This window comes from Adiantum capillus-veneris, chromosome 3 (assembly GCF_014529385.1).
Source record: "Adiantum capillus-veneris isolate H3 chromosome 3, ASM1452938v2, whole genome shotgun sequence".
NCBI lineage: Eukaryota > Viridiplantae > Streptophyta > Polypodiopsida > Polypodiales > Pteridaceae > Adiantum > Adiantum capillus-veneris.
The window spans coordinates 172971456-172986502 of NC_140933.1; positions in this window are offsets into that span (position 1 = coordinate 172971456).

Sequence of the window (15047 nt, forward strand, 5' to 3'; positions counted from 1 at the left end):
CCTATTGTCCATGATGCATGCTTGTCAGTTGCTGCAGATTCACATGTGTGGTATTCCAATAGTGGTGCTACAAAGCACATTACCTCACATCGTGAATCGTTTACCTCTCTCGAGTCTGTCCCTCATGGGAATTTAATCACTTGTGCCAACAATGCCTCTTATCCGGTTCATGGAGTTGGAAAGATTGTGCTTATTACTACTGCAAATGGCAGTTCCTTCACACTTGTTGATGCACTTTATGTACCTAGGATCAAGAAAAATCTCTTGTCTGCAACCGCACTTGCTAGACTTGGACTTGTAGTCAAATTTGTGGATGACAAATGTACAGTTCATGATCTCAGTTTTGGTGATGAAATTGTTGCATCTAGCCTTTTGTGTTGTGGGCTATATAAGCTCACTTTGTATGACAAGTGTGGACAAAATTTTGCAATTGTTGTTGCAGATTCAAGGGCTATTTCAGATGCAAAACTTTGGCATGCACGTTTTGGTCATCTGAATTTTGCCAATTTGCTGCGTTTGCAAATATCTGATATGGTTGCTTCTTTGCCGCCTCTTGAAGCACCTATCAAACATGTTTGTGAAGACTATATTTTGGGTAAGATGCAGTGTTCAAAGTTTCCAAAGGATGGTTCAGTTCGGGCCACATGCAGGTTGCAACTTGTGCATAGTGATGTTTGTGGGCCCATGCAAATTCCGTCCTTGGGCAATAACCTTTACTTCGTGACATTCATTGATGATTACTCTAGGCATGCATAGGTATTTCCGCTTAAAGAAAAGTTCAAAGTTTTTATGTGCTTCAAACAATTTCTGGCTATGGCTGAAAATGGCTCGAAATGTACTATGGACACCCTTCGTTTCAATCAAGGGGGGGAGTATATGTCTCATGAATTTAATGCATTTCTTGCTAGTCGTGGGATAAAACACCAATGTACAGTGCCTTATACACCTCAGCAAAATGGTGTTGCTGAGAGGAAAAACAGGTCACTAATGGAAATGGCACAATGTATGGTCAAAATTCAAGCTTTGCCGCATTCTTTTTGGCTTGAGGCCATCATGTGTGCCACTTATGTACTTAACAGGTGTCCTACAAAATCTTTGCAGTCCATTACTCCATATGAAGCATGGCATGATAGAAAGCCTTCTATTGAGGACATGCATGTTTTTGGCTGTTTGGCATATGCTTTGGTGCCAAAAACACAGTGCAGAAAATTGGATGATAAGGCTATCAAATGTATTTTTGTTGGTTATAGTGCTGAAAGCAAAGGTTACAGGTTATATCATCTGCAAACAAAGTGTATTCTGGTCTCACGAGATGTAGTGTTTGTGGAAGATTGTGTTCAGCCCTTGCTGTCATGTACTAGAGACAGTAATGTAAGCTCACAGGACATTTATAACACTTTGTTGCCTCTTTTCAGTGGTGGAAATACGAATGTAATTTCCAATGAGGCAAATGTACAGCATATGGGGGTTTTTGAAAATGTTATAGATCAACCTATTACTGATGCAAATGTACATGATGTACTTGATGAGGAAAGGGCTGAAAATGAGCAGGCTAGAGGTATGCCAAAATGGTTGGTGCACACTTTGTGTGACAGTAAATTGAGTGCACCTTTGTCTAGTCGTACTCGTTCAGGCTCTCACCATGCATCTTATGTGTCAGATTGTTATGCTTTGGCTGTGTCTAGCTTACATGATGTTGAGGAGCCTCTGTCTTTTGATGAAGCACATAATTCAAAAAATTGGATGGCTTCCATGCAATCAGAATATGATGCACAAATGACACATGGACTTTATGTGATTTTCCTCCTGGCAAAAAGTCCATTGGTACGAAGTGGGTTTACAAGTTGAAACGCAAGCCGGATGGTGAGATTGATCGCCATAAGGCTCGACTTGTTGCAAAGGGTTATGCACAGCAAAAAGGCATAGATTATGAAGAGACTTTTGCTCCCACTTGTCGTATAACTACTAATCGTTTTCTATGTGCATTGGCAGCTCATTTTGAATGGGATGTACATCAATCAGACATTGTTACTGCTTTCTTGAATGGTGACATATTTGAGGAAGTTTATGTAACACAGCCTCACGGTTTTGTCATAAAAGGACAAGAGGGCAAAGTGTGCAAATGTAAGAAGGCTTTGTATGGGTTGAAGCAATCTCCTCATGCTTGGTATGAGAAATCTGACACTCATTTGGTTAAACGAGGCTTTCATAACATTCCAACAGAAAGCACATTGTATGTAAAGCGTGAGGATGACGTATTTCTCATTGTGGTTCTTTATGTCAATGATTTGTTGATCACTGGACCAAATGAGATACATATTGCTGAATTTAAGGCTGATTTAAATGCTACTTTCAAGATGAAAGATTTGGGACTGTTGCATCATTACTTGGGTATACAGTTTAAGCAGTGTGATGGTGGTATTGCCTTGTGTCAGAAAAGTTACATAGAGACATTGCTATGTAAGTTTGGACTTGAGAATTGCAAACCTATTGCCACTCCCATGGAAACAGGTTTGAAGTTGAGTCTACATGATGCTGGCGATCCTGCTGATGTCACTCTTTACCAAACTGTTGTTGGCTGCCTCATTTATGTATGCAACACGAGGCCGGATATTCAGTTTGCAGTCTCACAAGTCAACAGATTTATGCATAGCCTAGGGTCTAAGCATTGGCAGGTTGTTAGGAGGATTTTCCGCTACCTTAGTGGCACTTTACATCTTGGCTTGTTTTATCCCAAGGGGGGATCATTTCCGCCATACTTACATGCTTTTTTGGACTCAGATTGGGCTGGTTGTTTTGACACGTGAGTGTCCACAAGTGGTTTTTGTTTCATGCTTGGCAGTTCATGTATATCATGGTTGAGCAGAAGCAACCTACTGTGGCCACTTCGAGTTGTGAGGCTGAGTACAGGGCTGTCTTCACAGCTACGGTTGAGTGTGTATGGCTCAGACGCCTTATGGCTGATTTGGGTGCTGGACAGGACACTGCCAACACTATCTACACTGACAGTCAGAGTGCATTGGTAGTTGCGAGGAACCTAGTTTTTCATGCTCGCACAAAGCACATTGAGGTGCATTACCACTGTGTCAGGGAGAGGCTCTCAGCACGAGACATTAGCTTGGCTTATGTGCCAGCACAGGACAACCTTGCAGATATTTTCACAAATGTCTTGTTAGAAGCTTGAAGCTTTCTGCAAAGCTATGGGCTTACTCCCCTTTGTGGACTGATCATGTCCTCAGGGCGTGGCACTTCCCTTTTTTCATGTGCCAGCTCTCGTTCATCGCATCACTCTAGGGGGAAATTGTTACCATATACATGTGGTAGTGATGTGTGTGAACACACTAGGACCGCCAGGGCATTGTTTCCCTCGTTAGGAGGTTTTTTCCCCCGAGCATTGTATATACGCCCATCACTCTAGGGCTATCTATCTTTCCATTGCACACTAAGTAACACACTCTCTATTGTGTGCCTTGAGCTTCCTTCGTCTTCTCCAAGCTGTGTGCGTTTCTCTGCAACCCTAATTCCAACAGGATGGACAATGTGCATAATGCATCAAACTTGACAACTTCAGGATTTCCTTGGGTCATAAGTCTCCAAGTACTATCAAAAGTCTGGTAAGAATCTGGCAAGGCATTGAGAATAGTCTGCACAAGGGAACTGTCTGAAATGATTTCACTTGTAGAAATAAGTTTCTCATTGATATCCTTAACACTAGCAAGGGAAGTGTCCATGTCATCCTCCTCATGCATAATCTTTGACTCCAGCTCTTTACGCAGCAATGCAATTTTTGCCTCATTGCAACTTGCGTAAAGACCAACCAGCATATCCAAAGCGTATTTTGCAAATTTTGCAGAACAAATGTGGGGAGTAATAGTGTGCTCCATAGAAAAAAAAAATCAATGCATGAGCCTGTGCATCTTTTACATCCCAACGAGCTTGCTCAGTCGTAGGCTAAACAGCTCTAACAGCAGCAAGACCTGCAACATCCTTAACATCGCACGTATCCTCAAAACTAGGACATACATCAATGCCGTGCACAATGTTCCAAGCGCCCTTTGATACAAGAACATGTTGCATCATATAAGCCCACATAGGGGAATTGTCCCCATCCAATCTATCCTCAACAGCAAACATCTTGAACACATATATGTTGTTGTCAGTCATGGGAAATGCTACACTTCATGTGAAAACTGCCCAAAAACAGGACAAAGAAAGCGGGAACAACACATGCTATATAGCACAAACCGTAGAAGAATGTAAGGGACCTGTTATGCAAAAAATGGCAGTGATAGAATTTCTACACAAAATGACAAAATAGCTTGCGTAGTACTATCTGTACTGGAAACAGAGTGCGAATGAGCCCACATCAGAAATCTAAGCAGAGTAAACTCTTAGAGCTCCCCCAGAATATTTGTCGACATGCAAACGCTTGCCAAAGCTCACTGAAATACAAAAAAAGTGAGCAGGCATGTGTTGGAGCTGTTGGCGGCTAAGCCCGGGAGGATGCAACTTGCTCTGATACCAATTGTTGGAATTAGGGTTGCAAGAAAACACACACATCTTGGAGAAGATGAAGGAATCTCAAGGCACACAACAGAGAGTGTTTTACTTAGTGTGCAATGTAAAGATAGGATAGCCCTAGAATGATGGGCGTACATACAATGCACGGGGGGAAAAACCTCCTAGTGAGGGAAAAATGCCCCGGTAGTCCTAAGTGTGTTCACACACATCACTACCACATGTATATGATAACAATATTGATGTCACCTACAATTATACATGCCTTAGGTAGATTGGCTACCTTTGACCAAGCTATAGACCTATCAATAATAGAGTTAGGAGCATATAAGGAGACTATTTTAAAGTTGAAGAGGCAACTAATAGAGATGGCCACCTAGTAGCTGTTGGAAACCTATGTACACAGTAACCAGAGAGTTGTATTTCTCTGCTATTGCAATAACAGAACCACTTTTTCCACTTCCATGTTCAGTGGTAAACCACTTCAATTTTGATCCAATTATGAGAAGATTGGTATCCAAGGCATTGAAGTGGTAAACCACTTCAATCCTGATCCAATCATGAGAAGATTGGTTTTCAAGGCATTGAAGTGGTAAACCACTTCCATTGATCCAATTATGAGAAAATTGGCATTCAAGGCATTGAAGTGGTAAACCACTTCAATCTTGATCCAATTCTCAAAAGATTGGTATTCAAGGCATTACCAATAGCTTCTAGCTACTATAAACACACAATGTCAAGTTTACTATTTGAGTCCCTAATCCATTGCTTGATCACATGAGACTTGGCAGGATCAATAAATCCTTTGCAATTCAATGTAAAGCCTTTGATGGGGGGACAAATCATTTTTTACTGATTTTAAGTGGCTTTGCTGGAGAGACAGATGATCTATTAGGGTCCTTAGATGCCTCCTTCTTCCTCTTGGATTTAGTTACTAAGGGTTGTGGTAGACTTCCCTCTTTAGCTTGAGTCATGAGAATATCCACAGAAGGAGTGGGGGAGCTCTTTGCCTTAGCTTTAAAAGTAGAATCTTGCTCTTCTAGCTATTCTTCAAAGGATTATCTTTGAAGAGAAAGCTAGGAAGCTAGGAGTTAGGAATAGAATCCTCCTTAGTATTGGAAGGGGAAGAGAATAATACACCTCTAGTTCTCTCCATGGGACTAGAAGAGGAATCTTCTTCTCTAGGGACTTTAGAGTATTGATCCACTACTTTTTCTTATTGAGATAAATTTTGAGTACGAGATTGATCCTGAGAATGGTTCTGAGAGGTACCTTCATGACCAACATATTTTTCATATGATTGGTCATCAGCCTCTTTGTTCTCTAGATTCTCTAGGTCATAGTTGAAAGGATCTAAACATTTTCTAAAAGGGGGATCAAGTTGAATTTGTTCTTGGATGAGTTAGCTTTAGCTTTTTTGCCTCCCCTTGTAGAGTTTCTTTTTAAGATCGGTTGAAATCCTTCATTTTTGTCCTGGGGGGTTCCTCGGGGGTTCATCACGAGTTGAGATGGGTTTTAGATTAGGGCAATCTTTCATGCAATGAAAATAGGCACTGGGCAAGTTTTTGTAGGCAACCCTTTGAAGATGTAGAAATATACCTGAGGAATCTCTAATAGGAACATTAAGGTATCCTAGGTGCAATATCTAGAGAAGTCATGATGCCACTATAATCACCATGTCCTACAGATGAGCATGCCACATTTTGAGCTCCTTAGTAGGAATAGTGACTCAATCTTCATCTATAAGAGAGTCTCCTAACTCAAACATAGCCTCTCTATTAGGGATATCTTGTTCCTCTTCTATCTAATTTTTAGGAGCTACCCCCTGTTCAATAGGCTCCCCTTTTCAAGGATTGCCACTATTGGAATTTTCTTCAACAGCATTTGCTTTAAAATCTTGAATAGATTTTTCAAAAAAGACCTCTATTGTGTGTGTCAAAGTTGATAATGCAGAAGCGTAGAGAAGAAGAATTCCATTTTGATCATCACTTGCCTTATAGAAAATTGAATTGTAGACCCAAGAATCCCCATTTGTGAACTATGAACACATCACGTCCAAAAATACTCCAAGATAATGAACTTTGAAACACATCTTGTCCATAATCCATCCAACAACAAATGGATTGGTGCATTTATCCATAGTGTTTTTTATATGTCTGATTGGTTCCTTGCCAAATGCATGTGCCTTTAACTCCGACCCACGGGTTCAAACACCACTAACTTGAACCCCAACACAAGGGTCCAAGTTAATTAAAGGGAGCACTGCTTGCCCCTATCTGCCACTCACAAGCCTCTCTCTACATGAAGCTAGTGGTGGCAACTACCTCATGACTAGAATATGGTTTCGTCGCCACTGTGGTTGCCACCACATGTGCCATGCCGATCTCCTCTATCAACTTTTTATCACCATAATCTTTGTCCACAGCTGGCCTTTGCCTTTGTCACTTTGTGAGTTTTTGCATTTGTCTTTGGCTTCAAACTCCCAAGCCAAGCAAAGCATTGTGTCACATTTATAACATTGGTTGTCGGACCTAGTGGGTACTGAGGCAGCTAATTGAGTATTGGTATTGTTGTCCTTGTCAAGATTTCCTTTGCCTCTTTCCTCTAGCAAACTCATACATTTGATTATGGCTTCACAATCTTGAGCCAAACAAATCGACGATTTCCTTGAGAACTTTGCCCATGCATAGGCCACTAATTGGATGGTGGTTGATCTGCTATCGATAGCTTTTTGTTGGTTTTGGTTGTTGATGTTACTAGCACGTCAGCAATGGGGGCCCATGTTAAAGTTACAAGATCTTGATACTTGAGTTCCTGCTCGCACTCCAAGGTATGGCCGCAATAACTCCCAAGATACTCCACAAGATCTGCTCAAAGGGCGCCAAAAGAAATGGGCTCCAACTTTCCAAAGTGTTGTGAAGACCTCCTTCCAAGCTGCTCCTTCCAGGAATCTCCTCCAATGCTTCAATACCTTGGTCCAGTCTTGCAAAATCCCTAGGTTGCTAGCATTCCAAAATGCTAGCTTAGGCACATGGGAAGGGGATGGTAATAAAAGGGCCTCTCAAAAGGTGTCAAGAAGCACTATGGATAATGTCTCCAATAGGCCTAGCGTTTCAAAATATGTGGCATGTAAGTTGGTGCCTATAGAGACACATTGTAGTGTGTTTTAGCACGTTGTCGGTGGTGAAGAGTGTCGTCGGACACAATGTTTTAAAACACTAACAAGGGAGGGGGGGGGGGGGGGGGGGGGGGGGGGGTTGCTATCAAGTGCAGAGATCGTTAGCATTTTAGAACGTTGTGGGTAAGGAGGCCAAGTGGTGTTTTACATCGACTGCTGCCCATCAGGTATAAGCAGTGCTAACATAGGAGTTTTAAAATGAGAGCGTCTATGGGCTAGGTACCAAATGTTGTAATTAGGGTTACAGGGAAACGCACACATCTTGGAGAAGATGAAGGAAGCTCAAGGCACACAATAGAGAGTGTTTTACTTAGCGTGCAATGCAAAGATAGATAGCCCTAGAGTGATGGCATATATACAATGCACGAGGGGGGAAACCTCTTAAAGAGGGGGAAAATGCCATGGAAGTCCTAGTGTGTTCACACACATCACTACCACATGTATATGGTAACAAATTCCCCCTGGGAGTGATGTGGTGAACAAGAGCTAGCACATAGAGTAAAGGGAAGTGCCATGCTTGAGGACATGATCAATCCACAAAGGGCAGCAAGCCCAAAGCTTTGAGGAAAGCTTTGAACTTCTCACGAGACAATGCCTTTGTGAAAAGATATGCAAGGTTGTCCTGTGTTGGCACATAAGCCAATCTGATCTCTCCTGTTGAGAGCCTCTCCCTAACATAGTGGCAATGCACCTCAATGTGCTTTGTGCGAGCATGAAAAATTGGGTTCCTCGCAACTGCCAATGTGCTCTGACTGTCAGTGTAGATGATGTTGGGAATGTTTTGTCCAACACCCAAATCAGCCAAAAGGCGTCTAATCCATACACACTCCACCGTAGCTATGAAGACTACCCTGTACTTTGCCTCACAATTGGAAGTGGCCACAGTAGGTTGCTTCTTGCTCAACCATGAAATACATGAATTGCCAAGCATGAAACAAAAACCACTTGTGGAGACTCGCATGTCATAACAACTAGCCCAATCTAAGCCCGAAAAAGCATGTAAATATGGCGGCAATGATCCCCCCTTGGAATAAAACAACCCAAGATGCAAAGTGTCACTCAAGTAGTGAAAATTCCTCTTGGCTAACTACCAATGCTTAAACCCTGGGCTATGCATAAATGTGTTGACCTATGAGACTGCAAACTGAATATCCGGCCTCGTGTTGCATACATAAATGAGGCAGCCAATAGCAATTTGGTAAAGAGTGACATCAGCAGGATCACCAACATCATGTAGACTCAACTTCAAACATGTTTCCATGGGAGCAGCAATAGGTTTGTTGTCATTATAACTAATATCTAATTCTCCTAAATTATTTTCTCATGTTAAACTGATCATTTAATATGGGGAAGTGCAAGGGGAGACAAAGCTAGAATATTGGTTAAGCTGGTAGATTGGCCACAGTAGGGATCCAAAGGAGGGAAAATAGGGCTCCAAAGGGGGGAAGGGCATCTGCAAAAGAGCAATGTGCAACAATGGGCTTTAAAGAACCTAAGGTTCAGCCCATTAAAACTTCCAAAATGCTAATGTTCCAAAATTCAAAGGTTGTGTCCAAAGGTCATCACTAGGGAAATTGGATGCTTTGTCTGTGTACCAAAAAAGTCTTCATTAATCCTATAAAGGAGGCGGCGAGCCCTGGATGTAGGGGATGAGAGAGAAGCACACACACACACTCACAAGCTCCTTTACACAAAGGGAATGAGGAACACATGTCAGCTCCCTAGCTCAGATGCCCACAAGGTATACTCAAATCCTAATAAAAGAACCAATAAGAATTAACCTCTCTAGAAGACTATTGGACAGTCTCCCAAGGGGTCCAATGAGCAATCAGCAGGCCAATGGCTTGCCTAATTCCTATTGGGCTAGGAGACAAAAGGGGTCCAATGAGAGTTTAGTTGCATTAATTAATTACCTAAAGCTCTCACAAATGGGGAAACGGGGACACATGTCAGAAGGCTATCACTTATGCTACTTAACTTTCATTGGCTAGGCTAGGAGAGGTCCAATGAGGTGCTAGCAAGAGCAAGAGGGGTCGACCAAGAGAGAGAGAGAGGGAGCTGAATTTTACAAGTCATTATGACATAACACTCACACTAACTCATGTGTGAAGCAAGAAGACACTCTCTCTCCTTCTCAAGCTTTAATGGAAAGCTTATCACCTACTCCAAGCTTGTGAGAAGGGAGGTCTACACCAATGACTCTTGGCTTTGTGATGCAAATCCAACCAAGATCCAAGATTCAATGCATGCTCATCTCCTCTAACATGCTAATTACTAAGCTATGCTATGCTAATATGAGTGATTATGTGAGGAGATGTACATCTTTCTCGTAAGACTACTCCTTCCTCTCATCTACTCTCATACCCCGTTAGCTCTCACCATCTTCGAAGGTGTGTGAGGTCTTGGGTCTAAGACTGTGAGGGAATTGATGTTGTGTTTTATAAGTGTTTTACTTAGTGCTTGAAGTTTCCATCTTCATTGCACTAGCTAGTATTGAAGGAACACAAAGAATTGTATTGTAAAATGTCTCTTTTGATGGAGGAAACCATAATACAAAGACTTTTGGAGGGGGGACCGGCTCCATGTAAATCTGGTCCTCAACTATCATCAATAGCTTAATTTCTCTCTCTTTTGAAGTATTGTTCATGCTATCTAACTAGGCATTATACTTCTTGTTGCTCTCTCCACCCAAGCACTCTTGTTATTCTCATTAGGAATCTATTCTAATGAAATGCTCACTATGTTCATGCTATTTTCCACTACACACAAGTTACTAGGCCATTAAATGTTACATTGGTATTAGAGCACAAGGTTTCTCTTTTCTTGCTCAAGAAGGGAGGTCCTCAAGCTAGCTATAAATGGTTGGTATTATTAATTGCATTTGAGTAAGTAGAATAGGGATTTTTCAGCCTTGCAGTGTGCCTACCTTCGTGCAGATAATGGGCATCACTGTCGAGAGCTATGATCTTAATAGTGGAGTCCTATGGGGCTTGCCTATGGCTTAACCACTATTGAGCTATTAGAAGCTTGACAGGAGCCGGTGTTGTTTTGGTGTTGAACGACCTCTCTTCTATTCCTTCCAATTAATGGTATTTGAGCCACGGGTACAGTAGCTTGAGTGCTTTTCTAAAGGGGTAAAGAGGAATAGAAACTAGGGCTTGAAGTGCCAAAGTACACCTAAAAAGTTTACACTTGAAGATTGTTAGAATGGCTGACAATAGTAAAGAGGGTCAAATTAATGTTGATAGCTTTGATTTTGCTAATGAGCAGGCTACTAATGATGCCCCTATGCTTGTTAACTACCTTGTTTCTAGGCTTCAACAAGCCATGGGCAATCCATCCCTCCAAAGTGAAGTGCAACGGTAGCTTCGTGCTCATGGGATTCTCCAAGCTCCCCACCATGACGAGAGAGTACCTAGGAAGCCTCCTTGCAAGACTTCCAAAAGAGGCCTCTCTCCCATACGGGAAGAAGAAGAGGATCCATACGAAGGCTCAAAAATTTTCTTCTTGAGGATGCATCTCCTTCTGAAAGGAGAACTCAAGAGCCTCCACCGAAGGAACGAGAAAGAAGTGAGTCTCTTGCCACCTCAATGGAGATGGCTCCACGAAGACGGTGGGCTAAACGCTCTCCATCACCTCCAAAACGGAGAAGACCATCACACACTTCTCCACACCATAATTCAAAGAGGGATGACAAAAAGCAAGAGAAGAAAAAGGCGAGAAAGAGTACATCCTCTTCTCCATCTTCTTCATCCTCTTCCTCTTATGAAAGTGATGGTGCAGACAAAGAAGATCAAGGCAAGAAAAAGGCGAGAAAGAGGTCGCCCTCTTCTCCATCTTCCTCAAATTCTTCATTTTCTGAAGAAAGTGATGGTGCAACTTTTGAACCATCAAAAAGAAGAGGCCATAGGAAATCCTATACCGCGTGGAAGAGGTCATCCAAGCTCAAGAAGTTCAAAGAGGGAGGAAAGAGCATCTCTTTCCTTACCTACGATGGCACCTTTGGTGCTACTGACAAAGTCTTAGCCTTTATCCAACAATTCAATCCGGAGTTTGGAGATGAGGGCTTCACAGAGTCCTTTAAGCTACGCCATGTAGGTATACACTTTCAAAAGTCCTCCAGGCAATGGTGGTCTAGCCTACAGGCCAACGGTGAAGCTCCACGAACATGGAAAGCTTTAAGAGCTTCCATTATGAAGCAGTTTTTGGTCACCGATACCAAAGACAAAGTACTCACCGAATGGCGAAGCTTGAAGCTCTCTCCCTACGAATCCATTCACAAATATGTAGAAAAGTTTTGGGACTTACATCTCAAAGACACTGTCTTCAAAATGATGGATTTTGGAGAGCAAAAGGAACAATTTTGTGCGGGCTTAACTGAAGAAATGGTGGAGTATGTCAACTTATAAAGGCCACACACCATATCGGCGGCTATACACCATACTATGGTGGCATCTCAAATCAATTTCCAAACAGAGGCTAAAAGAAATTCTAAGCCCATGAAAAACAAGGGTTCCAATGAGCCTAAGGGGAAGGACAATGTCCAAAAGTCTCTTAAGGGCAATTCCAACAAAGGTAAGAGAAGGGAGTTTACAAAGGCAAAAACAAACTCTCTCCTGAAGAGCTTGAACGTTATCGCAAGGATAACCGTTGTTTCAAGTGCGGCGAGCAAGGGCATGCGTACCACACTTGTCCCCAAAAGAACAACTGCCATGAGCCTCCTAGAGCTACCTTGGTTGAAATCCAAGAGGAGGAAATTCACCACAAAGGATCTCCTCTATGCCATGCTTGGGGAAAGATAAGAGAACATGATGCTTTTATTCTCTTTGACCCTAGTTCTTCTCACAATTTCATATCCACAGAGTTGGCCACCAAGCTAGGCATACAAGCTTACGAGATGGGAGATGTCCTACCCGTAGATGGTGCTTTCAAGGGGCAAGAAGCTTCAGGCACTCCCTTAATCGGGAAATTGAGGCTCCATGCCCAAAGCTATGTGGACAAAGAGGACTTCTTTATCTCTCCTCTCAAGCACGAGGATGTAATCCTAGGGGCACCATGGTTTGATCTCATGGCTGCCAATGTTAAATTCCCTGAAAGGAGAATCTACTTTAGGTTCAGGGAAAAATATATGTACATAGATGCTAAGGAAATGGGTAACGCCATACCCATTGTACATATGCAAGCTTTTAACAAGTCAATAAAGAGCTCTATTTCCGTGTACATGATTTTTGTTAAATATTCTCAAAATGAACCTAATGCTTCAACAAAAGAAAATATAAACAATCACAAAGAATTATAGTTATCCAATTTTCTCAAGGGGTTTCAAGATGTTTTTATTGACGACATCCCTTGTGAACTACCTCCTAAACGACGCAATGATGACCATGCAATTGAACCTTTTCCAAGAATTTTACTACCTAACAAACCTCCTTAGAGAGTTTCTCAAGCTCAACAAGAGGAGATTATGCGGCAAGTGCATGAGTTAGTTGAAAAGGGCATGGTTAGGTCTAGCTCATCTCCATTTTGCTCACCTGTGTTATTAGTGCAAAAGAAAGATGGCACATATCGTATGTGTGTCGACTATAGAGCACTAAATAGGATCACTATCAAATAGAGGTTTCCCATTCCATGGGTAGAAGACCTATTTGATAAGCTACACGGGTCCACCTACTTCAGTAGGATTGACCTAAAAAGTGGCTATCATCAAATAAGGATAGTTGATCAAGACATTGTAAAGACCGCATTTTGCACTATGTTTGGTCTTTATGAATACATTGCCATCCCTTTTGGCTTGACCAATGCACCAGCCACATTCAATCGCTTGATGGAGAAGCTATTCAAGCCTCACCAAACCTTTACTAGAGTGTTCTTTGATGATATCATCATCTACTCTAATTCATTAGAAGAACACAAGCAAATCCTCCAGGTAATATTTCAAGTTTTAAGAGAGATTAAACTTTATGTTAATCAAACGAAAAGTGATTTCTTACAAGAGATTTAGTATTTAGGTCACATTATCTCTCAAGATGGAATCCAAATGGATCCATCAAAGTTAGAGGTAATAAAAGGATGGCCTAAACCAAGGAATCTTCATGAACTAAGAAGCTTTATAGGTATGTGTGCATACTATAGACGTTTCATAGAAAAGTTCTCACAAATTGCAGGACCATTACATGACCTAACAAATAAAAACGTTAGGTATACATGGTCTTCCAAGGAGAACAATGCTTTCGAAAGCTAAAAGAAAAGCTAATCTCTCAACCTGTGCTTACACTATTGGATCTCTCAAAGCCATTTGATGTCCAATGTGATGCTTGTGGTGATTGCCTTGGATCTGTCTTGCTCCAAGAAGGGCATGACATAGCCTATGAAAGTTGAAGGCTCGACCCTGTTGAGCAAGCTCTAGGCATATATGAAAAGGAACTCCTCGTAGTTGTACATGCCTTAGACTCATGGAAGCACTAATTATTGGGGACTCCTTTCATTCTGCGAATGGATCTTCATGACGCAGACTAAGCTCTCTGACAAACAAATGAGGTGGGCAAATTTCCTTTTGCAATTTAATTTTCATATTGCTCATATTGCTAGCAAGCATAATCAAGTAGCTGATGCACTCTCAAGACGACTGAGAGTGAATGCGGTTTCCATAGCAACTCACAATGATCGATCTTCTATGATAGATGAGTATGCTATTGATCCCGATTTTAGAGGTGTGATTTCAGCCCTTGCATTAGGGAAGAAAGAGGAACCACTTACTTTACAAGATGGTTATCTTCTCTGTCATAAAATCTAATATCTAACCAACCCAAATGATTTTCTCATATTAAATTATCACTTAATGTGGGAGAATACACGGGAACAAGTGTTAAGATATAGATATGTGCTTATAGATCTATCTCAACACGGGGCCAATAGTAAAGGGGCCCAAATGGGAGATGGTCTATCAAGAGCAAGGCTAACCAATGGAGCATAAGACCTTAGGGTTAGCTTCATTGAAGACCTCCAATAATGTGTGTAAAAGTCCTTTGACCTTAGGTAAGCTAGGGCTGAGCTTGAGGTGGGAACCCGGCCCAAGCTCAAGGTGCTTGTCGTGCTTGAGGTGCTTGTCCTGCTTGAGGTGCTTGTCATGCTTGAGGTGCTTGATTAAGATGCTTGAGGTGCTTGACTGGATCCATGCTTGAGGTGCTTGACTTGGTGCATGATTAAGGTGCTTGAGGTGCCTTGAGAAGCTTGCCTGAGATGCTTGTGGGAACACCCCCTACTTCAAGTGCTTTGTCATGCTTGATGACTAAGGTGCTTGAGCTCCTAAAGTCAAAATCATCCCTACAAGAGGGGGGGCGAGCCCTTTTCC